Source organism: Cylas formicarius, unplaced genomic scaffold (genome assembly GCF_029955315.1).
Source record: "Cylas formicarius isolate icCylForm1 unplaced genomic scaffold, icCylForm1.1 PGA_scaffold_10__41_contigs__length_53128322, whole genome shotgun sequence".
In the NCBI taxonomy this organism is placed as follows: Eukaryota; Metazoa; Arthropoda; class Insecta; order Coleoptera; family Brentidae; genus Cylas; species Cylas formicarius.
Window position 1 is genome coordinate 3,665,581 of NW_026844214.1, and position 10,341 is coordinate 3,675,921.

A 10,341-nucleotide genomic window follows, 5' to 3' on the forward strand; every position below is an offset into this window, starting at 1 on the left:
CTTCGTTAACTCTGAATTATGCTTAACCTCTACATCTTTATGGAGTTCCAAAAATTCACAAAGATAATGTACCACTCAGACCTATCACCATTTTTCAGATTTCTCTTTCAAATCGTCCAGCCACTAGAGGGAAAAATTCCGTCATTTGCAATGTATTTGGTAAATATTTTATAGAACTTAACATTATGTCCTCAGACAAGTTTGTTAACTTTGATGTGGAAAGTTTACCCACCGGCGTGCGCTTTGAGGAATCGTTAAGACTTCGCCACCGCTGAAACAAGTTATGTAACTATTTAGGTGCTGTCTGCACAAGTCTTACTTTCAAGTCTCCGGTGAATATATGACATGGAATGATTTCAAACCCACGCTATTGATGCAACAACTATTAAACCTAGGGTCTGACTTTGATATGTTAACTTTACCTTCATCACCTGGAATAGAGCCGATGGTTAGTCAAATTCCTTTCTCAATTATCCAAATGGCTGCCTATCGTTTCCAGACTTCCTAGTAAGTTCTATCAGCATCTCTGTATATAGAAATCCTACACATAACGGACAGTACTTAACTTTCCAGTCTAACCATTAGGAAGCAGTGACGAAGCATCAATCGATACAGAACAAAACAATATTAAAAGATATTGCTGGCCCCAACCAAAAAAGTATTGACCAACACCACCAACATTTTCAAATTGTAAACGGAAAGCAACAGCAGAACTCTCTCTTTCTCTCTTGACGATCCCATATGTGAACTGAATCTCAGGATATCATTAAGGTAAATTACATATAGCAGAAGACCCAAAATGGATTCTTGTGGTACCCCAACCTGAACCTCAACTCGTTCTGTCTTATGGTAATTGAGTTCATCGCCAGCCAAAACCACAAGCTGAATCCGATTAGTTAAATAGTCATCAAACCAGCTATATGCCAATATTGTTACTTTCAAAAATCGATGAAATCGAATTTTGGAAAGTATCTGGCCTCGTATAAAAATTTTATATCTCGGTAACGGTAGGTCCTATGGGATCGCCTTTGGTACAGAAATGATCACCGTCGAAAAAAAAAATTTTTTTTTGTCTCTCCGTTCTCCGTTCTCCGATCTCCTCTTTTGGTTTTTCCTGAATAACTTTCGAACCATTGGAGCTACAAAATTGAAATTTGCATCCTTTTTAACCCTTCACGAGGCACATAAGCTTGTGAGACGCTTGTGAGCTGATACGACGCCGGTATCCATCTTTTTTGCGATTTTCGACTGTTTTTTGGACACGATAAGTGTCCGAAATTTTAAGCAATCGACTTCATATTTGGCACATATATGCAGCTTTGCCACGTGACGGAACCTATTGCAAATGGAGGGGGGCTGCGGGTCGTGAAGTATTTTAAAAAAATAAAAAATTGCGCCTGGGTCTACAATAAACATCATTTTTCAAAAACTGTTTACGAAACCAAAAACAATATGTAATATCAAATAACATCAAATGTGATTTGATAAAGACACGGTGTTGTCGAAACAATTGTCATGTAAAAATATATAATTTCGTGAAAATCTTAACTTTTAGTTCTTATTTATTGTGCTACTTTTATTTGAAAATGTATTTTGTCCTACAATCGGTTTAAGCTGCATTTAAAAAATAATTATTAAATTCGTTGCACAAGTCAGTGAAGCCATTGGTTAGCCGCTTAGACCTTTCGCTATTCGTACTCTTAGATTATCTATTAAATACATACCAGATTTTTTTCTACTCGTTCCGCTCATGCCAATTAAACTGTTGATATATTTTAGTTGTTCTTTCGTCAATGTTCAGTTGCACAAAAAACAAACATTAGGTTCGGTCTCACTAACCAATACTTCAAGATTGGAAAAGTACTCCTCTATGTTAGAATCATACAAAATATTATATACTGCAAAAATTAGACAGGCCCAGTGTTCTTTTGTTTTGATACAGCTGATGTTTATACCACGTTCAAACATATTATTCAAAAATCTTCTCGATTCGGCCTGCCTCCTTTGTAGATGAATGCAACTTCGGCGTTGAAGTTTACGCCCAGAAAGAGACCTTTGAACTCAAGAAGTATTACATTTTTGAGAAAAAATTTCCGAAAAACCCCGACATGTGGGGCATATAATAAGAAGTGAGAGGTATGAAATCCCGAGGCTCATTTTAAACAGGATAGTTCATTATGAAGGGCAGAATTCATGAATTGATCTCACTAGAGCGGCTGTCTCCAAAACTAAAAACTTCAAGAACATAGTGACTGAAGCGAGTCTTTATCCTTTTTTATTTTTGGTAAGTACAAAACCAATTTTGAAAATACATTTTTTAGTTGCTTATATATTAAAAAGAAATCATTAGTTAGAGATCTTACTTCGCCCATTTTGTTTGACGAGTAATTAATTTATTACTTTAGGTTCGGCATTAAAGGAACGTTGTTTTAATTTATAGCGGTCCGTGATCCATCAATCCCTTGACGAGATTAACCGGAATTAGTGCGGGTGAGACCTAATAAGTCTCCGTCTAATAGCCAATAATCATTTTAAAGTTACTCGATGCCTGAATGAGTTTGATAAATTTTCAATTAGCTGGAAAATTGAGTGATTCGCATGGGCGTGATAATGTTATCGCGCAATCGAGCAATGACTTTCGCGTTTCAATTACCCGAATAAATTTTCTACTACCGGTACAAAAAATGAAAAGGCACATTTTTTGACAAAGGTTTGTTGTTCAGATGCAACTTAAATGCCGTTTACTAACACTTGTTGCATTATACAATATTGTCAACTTCCTATATTCTGTTTTTCCCCATTTACTGAAATCTTCGTTTAAGGTTCGATTTTGACGTTTTTTTTTAATGAATAAACCTTCCAAAAACCTAAGCCTAAAGTAATGGCCAACTGGGACTAACAAAAGATAGAGAAGAAAGAAGTAAGGAGTACTATTTGGGATTTTTTAAAGAATAAATTGGCCACGAATTTTTATTCGGGAGTACTTAGGACCCAACTATAAAAATTTCAATTATGTTTCAATACAGGGTGATTGAAATATTGTTTGCACAGCGGTGAAGGTTGTACAGGGTGGTCGTTATTGGAGTGCTTTAACAGGAAATACCTATTTCGGAACTGGATAGAGCAAAATCGATATACGAGGCCTGACATAGATGCAGCTCCAGTATCACACAATTTTCTTGTCAAATTAGGCAAATTAGGCAAAAAGGTAGCAAACAGCATGCGTATTGTTCGATCTTCAAAGGGAATTTTTCTTGGACGATGTTGATATTTTAGAGGACAAGCTTTGTTCATATAGTATTAGAGGTAACGCCTTAAATTGGTTAAGATAATGTGCTGGGGGTCGTACGTAGTTGGTCAAATTGCGAGATACCTTCTTAAGATTTGAATACGTCTCTGACTCTAGGTCAGTAAATTGCGGTGTTCCTCAGGGAAGTTTACTTGGTATTTTATTGTTTATTCGTCTGAGCAACTTAGCATTGCAACCTAGAAAACTGTTGAGTAAATGAAACATTATGCAAAAATTAATAAATGGACACCAAATCAACAAGAGATTTAAATAAGAGTTTTTTAGTACGCTTCAATGAAAGCACAATCCAAAAGAAATTCCTCTCGAGACTCCTCTCTTTGGTGGATCCCATTCTCAAAACACCTTCTGTTTATTGCTTTGTCATATGGAGGCTCCGTCATCATGTTTCTTTTACTTGAATTGTTCAGGAGATTCCCAACGCATTTTACCGACCATAAGCCGTGGAAGTGTTCATGTCGAAACCTATTTTCACAACACTCTTTATTGACACTTCCTAGTAATGGGTGTTTTTTTTATGTATAGAACTTTAAGTTGGCATTACTGTTCAAGATCGAGACCGATTTAACAGCTGTCAAGTGATTTATTCTCAGTTTGGTTTGGCAATTCATCATGAATAGACTCAGGCCTGAACAACGCTTGCAAATAGTGCAACTTTATTTCGAAAATAATGATTCTGTGCGGAATACGTATCGCGCACTACGTCCATTTTATGATCGACAAAATCGTCCATCAGAGCAGTTAATTTGATTAACCATGGAACGTACGCTGTACAGCAGCTATTGTTGCTGTACAGCTGTACAGCTATGTACAGCTATGTACAGCTATTGCTGCTGTACAGCGTAGCATTGAGAAAGACCCGAATGAGTCCATCCGCCATCGAGCACAGGAATTGGATCTGTGTCCATCCACTTTATGGAAGATTTTGCGGAAGGATCTTGGTTTACGTGCTTACAAAATCCAACTTGTGCAAGAATTGAAGGCAAACGCTCATCAAGTAATGCGTAGATTCGTCGAATGGGCCCAAAATGAGATTGCCATTGTTCCCGATTTTCATAAGCGAATTTTGTTTAGCGATGAAGCGCACTTCTGGTTGAATGGCTACGTCAACAAACAAAACTGCCGCATTTGGAGCGAAGCTAATCCTCAAGTGTATGTCGAAACACCGTTACATCCAGAAAAACTGACTGTTTGGTGCGCTTTATGGGCTGGTGGAATCATTGGTCCGTACTTCTTCAAAAACGATAATGGCAGGACGTTTCAGTCAATGGTGATCGGTATAGAGCTATGATTGTTAACTCTTTCATTCCTGAATTGAATAACCATGATGTCCAGGAGATGTGGTTTCAACAAGACGGCGCAACATGTCACACAGCTCGAGCCACAATCGATTTATTGAAAGACACGTTTGGTGACCGCCTAATTTCACGTTTGGACCTGTGAATTGGCCTCCAAGATTTTGTGATTTAACACCGCTAGGCTACTTTATGTGGGGCTATGTAAAGTCATTGGTCTATGCGGATAAGCCACAATCGCTTGACTATTTGGAACACAACGTTCGCCGTGCTATTGCCGATATACGGCCACAAATGTTGGAAAAAGTCATCGAAAATTGGACGTCCAGATTGGACTATAAATAAATAAAATTTATGTCAATCGAATAATCCATCGTTGTTTTTTATTTTTCTAACATCATTGTATGCTAAAGTAATTTGATATTACTTATTTTTGTAACACTTGTAACTCAAGTCTTGTGGAAATATTTTTTGTACAGTTCTCCTGTTTTTTCGTAAATGAATCTTCTTATTTTATATGGTACTCATAGTTGGCTATGGTCTTAAAAATTGCCCGTGTTGAATCTTTTCAGATATATACATTTGTTGATATCTGCGATGAAAAAGGCGGAAATATACAGCATTTTTTGCTTCGCAATTTCGAAAAGCCAAGGAAAATCAACAACCACTTGCTTTAAGAACAGAAAATCCGGGAATTGAATATAATTGAAGAAGTAACTAAACTAACCAAAACTAAACAAAATTTTCATAAATAAAAAATTTTTGGGCAATTTTCAAAAGGAGCGAAAATTGAAAAACGCCCTATATCTGGGTTGGTAGTGAAGATATCGCCATGCGGTTTTAAGTATTAAATTTTTGACAAAAATTGAACCCCATACATGTAAGTCGATTTGTCTCTATGTAGTTCAGAAATAGACTTTTCCTATTAGAAGATTCCGATTACGACCACCCTGTACACCCTTGTAAAATAGCTATTTATTTTTCGATTTTGACAATTTTTTGTTATTGTGTATATCAAAACTAACCAAAAACTCACTAAAACCTTGTTTTGAGTACTACGTCGACCTGAAATCGTGCCCAACCGCGACTATTTTTTAAGCAAACTATCAACCAATCCTTCTGTGATAGTTTATATTTCTCTTTGCTTGTGTTATAGATTTCATGTGTTTTAGTTGTGTTAAATGTGTGAAACTCCATTCGTTTTAGCTTGACGATCAGCAAATTCTTTTTCACGCATTACTTCAATAATGAGAGAAAAAACTCGTGAATATATGACAATCGTCTATAGTATATTATTCACAAAGTTTAAGTAATTATTAATTACATAACTAAAATTAAAATAAGGTATGAATGAATTTAAGGGGTTGAAAGATAATCAATCTCTTCGGCGGAAATGAAAAGTCGTTTGGTCTGTGTTTCACTCAATTCAGCAAAAAATCGGGGTTTCTATGATTCGCGCTATCGAACTTACTCGAGTCTCGAGTTGATAACCAAAAAAAACCGTCCCAATAAATCATAATTAATTCTCGAAACAATGATTAAACATACAACGCATTTTATTACAGAAATACTTGGAAAAGCTGTCTATCATTGCCTACAGATATAATCGCGATAATGCGAACTACAACCTCATTTGGCATTGCCATCATATTGCAATACCCTGCTACTGTGAACCATTGGTTTTTATTGGTTTTTCAGCCAACTGGTCCATTAAATGTTAATTGAGATGTTATTTACTTATTTAACTTGAAATATTTTTTGTGTTCTTTTAAGAAGTTGTTGCCAACCTGCCCATTGCAGATGGAACACGCCTATATCTATATCCACCAGTTTGTGAAATATTTGACATTGAGAAAAAAATGTACCATCACATTTTTGTAGTTTTGATCCTCATATTTGCTAGAATGTTAAAAATGATTCTTAATTCAAGTTTTTTCTTATTGTTGTTTTTTTTTTTTTTAAATGGGATACCCCGTAACTTTAAGTTGTATCAAGTTCAGAAATCATTTCCCTTGCAAACCGTATAAAGGGTTGCTTCCCAACTATTTTCGAAATAATCAGGTTTCTTGACGGTATTTTGGACTGTGAATTCATTCTCTGTAACTTTATAAGGGTAAGGACCAATTGACTACAGCAACTTAATGCTTTGGTAATCCTAATCGTAAGTTCGTTTCAATCCTCTCGAGTTTTGTTTTGGTCATTGGAGGCAAATTTGGATGTCAACAATTATTGCGTTCTGTTGGCAAACATGACCACTAATAATTAGTATGCGTTGTATGTGCGCAGCTGTGACTAGCAAAGTAAAAGTATAAATTTAATATGGAGGAACACTGAAATGCTGATATTATTAATATTTACGGACAATGTTAGAAAGTGCTGGAGAGAACTTGTCGGGTTTTTAATGTAGGACATCCCCATTTGCCCACCAATGAATAAGACAAAACTCAACATGATTGAAACTAACTTCTTGCCTTCCGCAAAATGAAAAAATTAATTTAATTTTAGGAATATGTTCCGATTACGATTACCACAGCATTAAATTGCTTTAATCAGTTGATCCTCACCATTATAAAAATATTAAAACTGAATTCAAACCTTTGAGGTGTGGCATATCGTTTTAAAATTTGTACTTTTTAAATACCTATTTTAAAATATTAATTCACAAAACTGAGAGCTGTAAAGGCCAAAATGTTTTACGTAAAATAATATTATTATTCCAATGATGTCTGTTTGCTTGATGCCTGTGGAATACTGGAATAAACAAAATAGTAAAGAACAAAAATTAACTGCGTAACAAAAAATAAGAAATAGAGTTATAAAAGACGGATGCGAAATTATTGAGACATCCATTTTGTTTTTAACCAAAACTAACCACACTTTTTTTAAACACCCTGCTTTTAACGGTTTTAATAATTGAAGAATTCCAGGTGTCAACTAATAACTATTTGAATAAAATGTTATATACGCATCAACAAATCGATAGCTGTGAATGACGACGTAATTTTGCAAAATACAGTGCAAAACTCTAATCAAAGGACTCGTGAGAACAAAATCAATTATTTTTCACCTCTGAAAACATGTCGAAAATGTTTATTTTGTAATATTTGATCAATTGGGGGTACTTCAATTTAAACCACAACCTTAATATTTTGTGTATATTTAAAGTTTAATGAAACGTAATTTAGAAACTCCTTTCAATATTTGGTTGGTTTAAATGGGAGACCCTGTAACCTTAAGTTTTGTCAATCCTAACCTATACCTATTTCGAACAATATTAGAAAGAGTTAGGTTTCTTGGTGCTGTCTTTTCTGTACGGCCGAACATTTTGCTGATATTCTCGATTTGTTTCTTATTCACGTAGAACGTTAGAAAGTGCTGGAGAGAACTTATCGGGCTTTTAATGTAGGACATCGAAATTCGCCTCCAATGAACAAGACAAAACTCGAGAGGATTGAAACGAACTTACGATTAGGATTACCAAAGCATTAAGTTGCTGTAGTCAATTGGTCCTTACCCTTATAAAGTTACAGAGAATGAATTCACAGTCCAAAATTTTTTACATTACATTACACACAAGTTCATAATTCAATGAACAAAAAAAGTAAAGAACTTAAATTAACTGAGTCACAAAAAATAAGAAAGCAGTGTTGCGATTTTTTTTTGTACACCTGCTGTGGCTCGTTGAATTTGTCGATAGTCCAACTTTACCAAAGCTGTCCCTACCCTCTCAAATAATTCTTCTTCACCTATAAGAAATTCTTCTGTAAACTGAGTAACGCTTACTTAATTATTATTATGCTATTAGGGCACCGGTTGTTTATTTATAATGTCCTAGGGCTTTAACTTTTCGGAAAAAAATGTGTAATACAAAAGTTGTTGAAACAATAGTAAGATATTTGCAAGATATATTTTATATACTCAATTTTAATATTTTTTGAAATATATACACTGTTAACAAAAAAAGCAAAGGAAAATCTCTATTCCAATGGGTAAGCTAGCAACAGTGTTCCAAGCAGAGATCACTGCACTAGAAAACTGTGCAAGAGAAATAAAAGAGGGGAAGATCCGTAACAAATCAATTGCAATTTACACCGCGGCCATAAAGGCCCTGCAATCTAATAAAATAACATCCAAGTTAGTTGCGGACTGCCATAAGGCATTAAACAAGGTAGCAAGCCAGAACAATGTTACTCTATCATGGGTACCGGGGCGCGGAGGGCATAAAGGTAACGAAGGCGCAGACGACGCAGCCCGAGAAGGGTCGTCAATGCGCCTGACTGGACCAGAACCCTTTTGTGGGGTGGCCAAACCCGTTGCAAAAACAGCCATCAGGGATTGGATGGACCGAAAATCCCTAGGCCTAGCGAGAGTGCGTTTCCATCTGCTGGGCGATACCAAACCAGAGGCAGAGAGCTATACGAGGGAGCCATTATCGAAGTTGTGGAGTCTGGTTAGAGAGACGAACCTGGATATAGCTCTATAGCTATGGAGAGAGTCACAATAAATCCTCTGGGTCGCAGTGACGGACAGGCTGACTGCTAGCTCTCCCAACTGTTAATCTAGTTTAATATAATCTAACATAAAAACAACATTCAAAAATAAAATAATATTCCAAAGAATTAAGTTTCTTGGTGATGTCGTTTTTATTCGCCTAAACATTTTCCCTTCAAGTATTTGGCGATGGAAATTAATTAGTACGCATTATGTATATGTAATATGGCCTTCTACGGCAACTAATTCTAGTAAGCTTAGAAGTGTACAAATCGATTTTTGCAGCGTCCTGTTTTCTGTGTTAGTTATTTTGAGATGGAGAGTCATCATTGAAAGAAATTATAACAAGATAATCCTGACATCGGTGGAAGGTAATATTAAAAAAAATGTATAATAGTCGGTACTGTTTACTTAATGAAAATTTTTTTCCTGTAGATATCAAATGACACTACAATTAGTATGGGGTTTAGATCCATTTATTTTAGATATGATCACCCATATTATTATTTGTTTTCCCATAGCTTTTACACTAAGGAGCAGATGAACACTTTCAAGAGCTTGCAAGCTTATAAGTACTTTGAGTTTGAGTTTTTTTTTTTTATAAGTAAAAAGTGACCCGATCTAGCTGCATCTCGAGACAGATTAGTGTGTTATGTGCTTCGAAATTAAGTGCCCATATTTATTAAAACCAAATCATATTGTGGACATTGAAAAGTTCATCCCTTTTTTAAAATAAGAGACAAGTAGGGTTTAAAACGGATCATAATTACCCTTATCAAGTGCAGATTCAAATATTTCTATCAAATCTATAATATTGCGATTTTGTTTATATATGTTTTATATATGCAAGTACTTGGACATTCAAAAATAAATTTTCTTAGGAGGCTGCGAAGTAGTTGGTAACCAAAAGCAAAATTCTTAATTATAACTCACAGTGACAGTTACCACCTTAGCAACATTTAGCAAAGCTTTTCTTTTTGTTATAAAATTCCTTATTCTAAAAGAGAATAGCAATTAATTTTGGAAACGGAGGGCGAAATTGGCTCAAAGGGAGCTAGGTGTAATTAACCCATACACTATCCAGAAAGAGGAGACAATTGGAAAGAGATCAAGCGTCATAGCTACCAAGGATATCAATTATAAATTAGAGAATAATATTTCATTTTGGATTTGGATATAGGACATATTATACAAGAAATTTGCAGAATTTTTAGGGGATTTCATTAAGCTAATAATTCACGAGTTTTC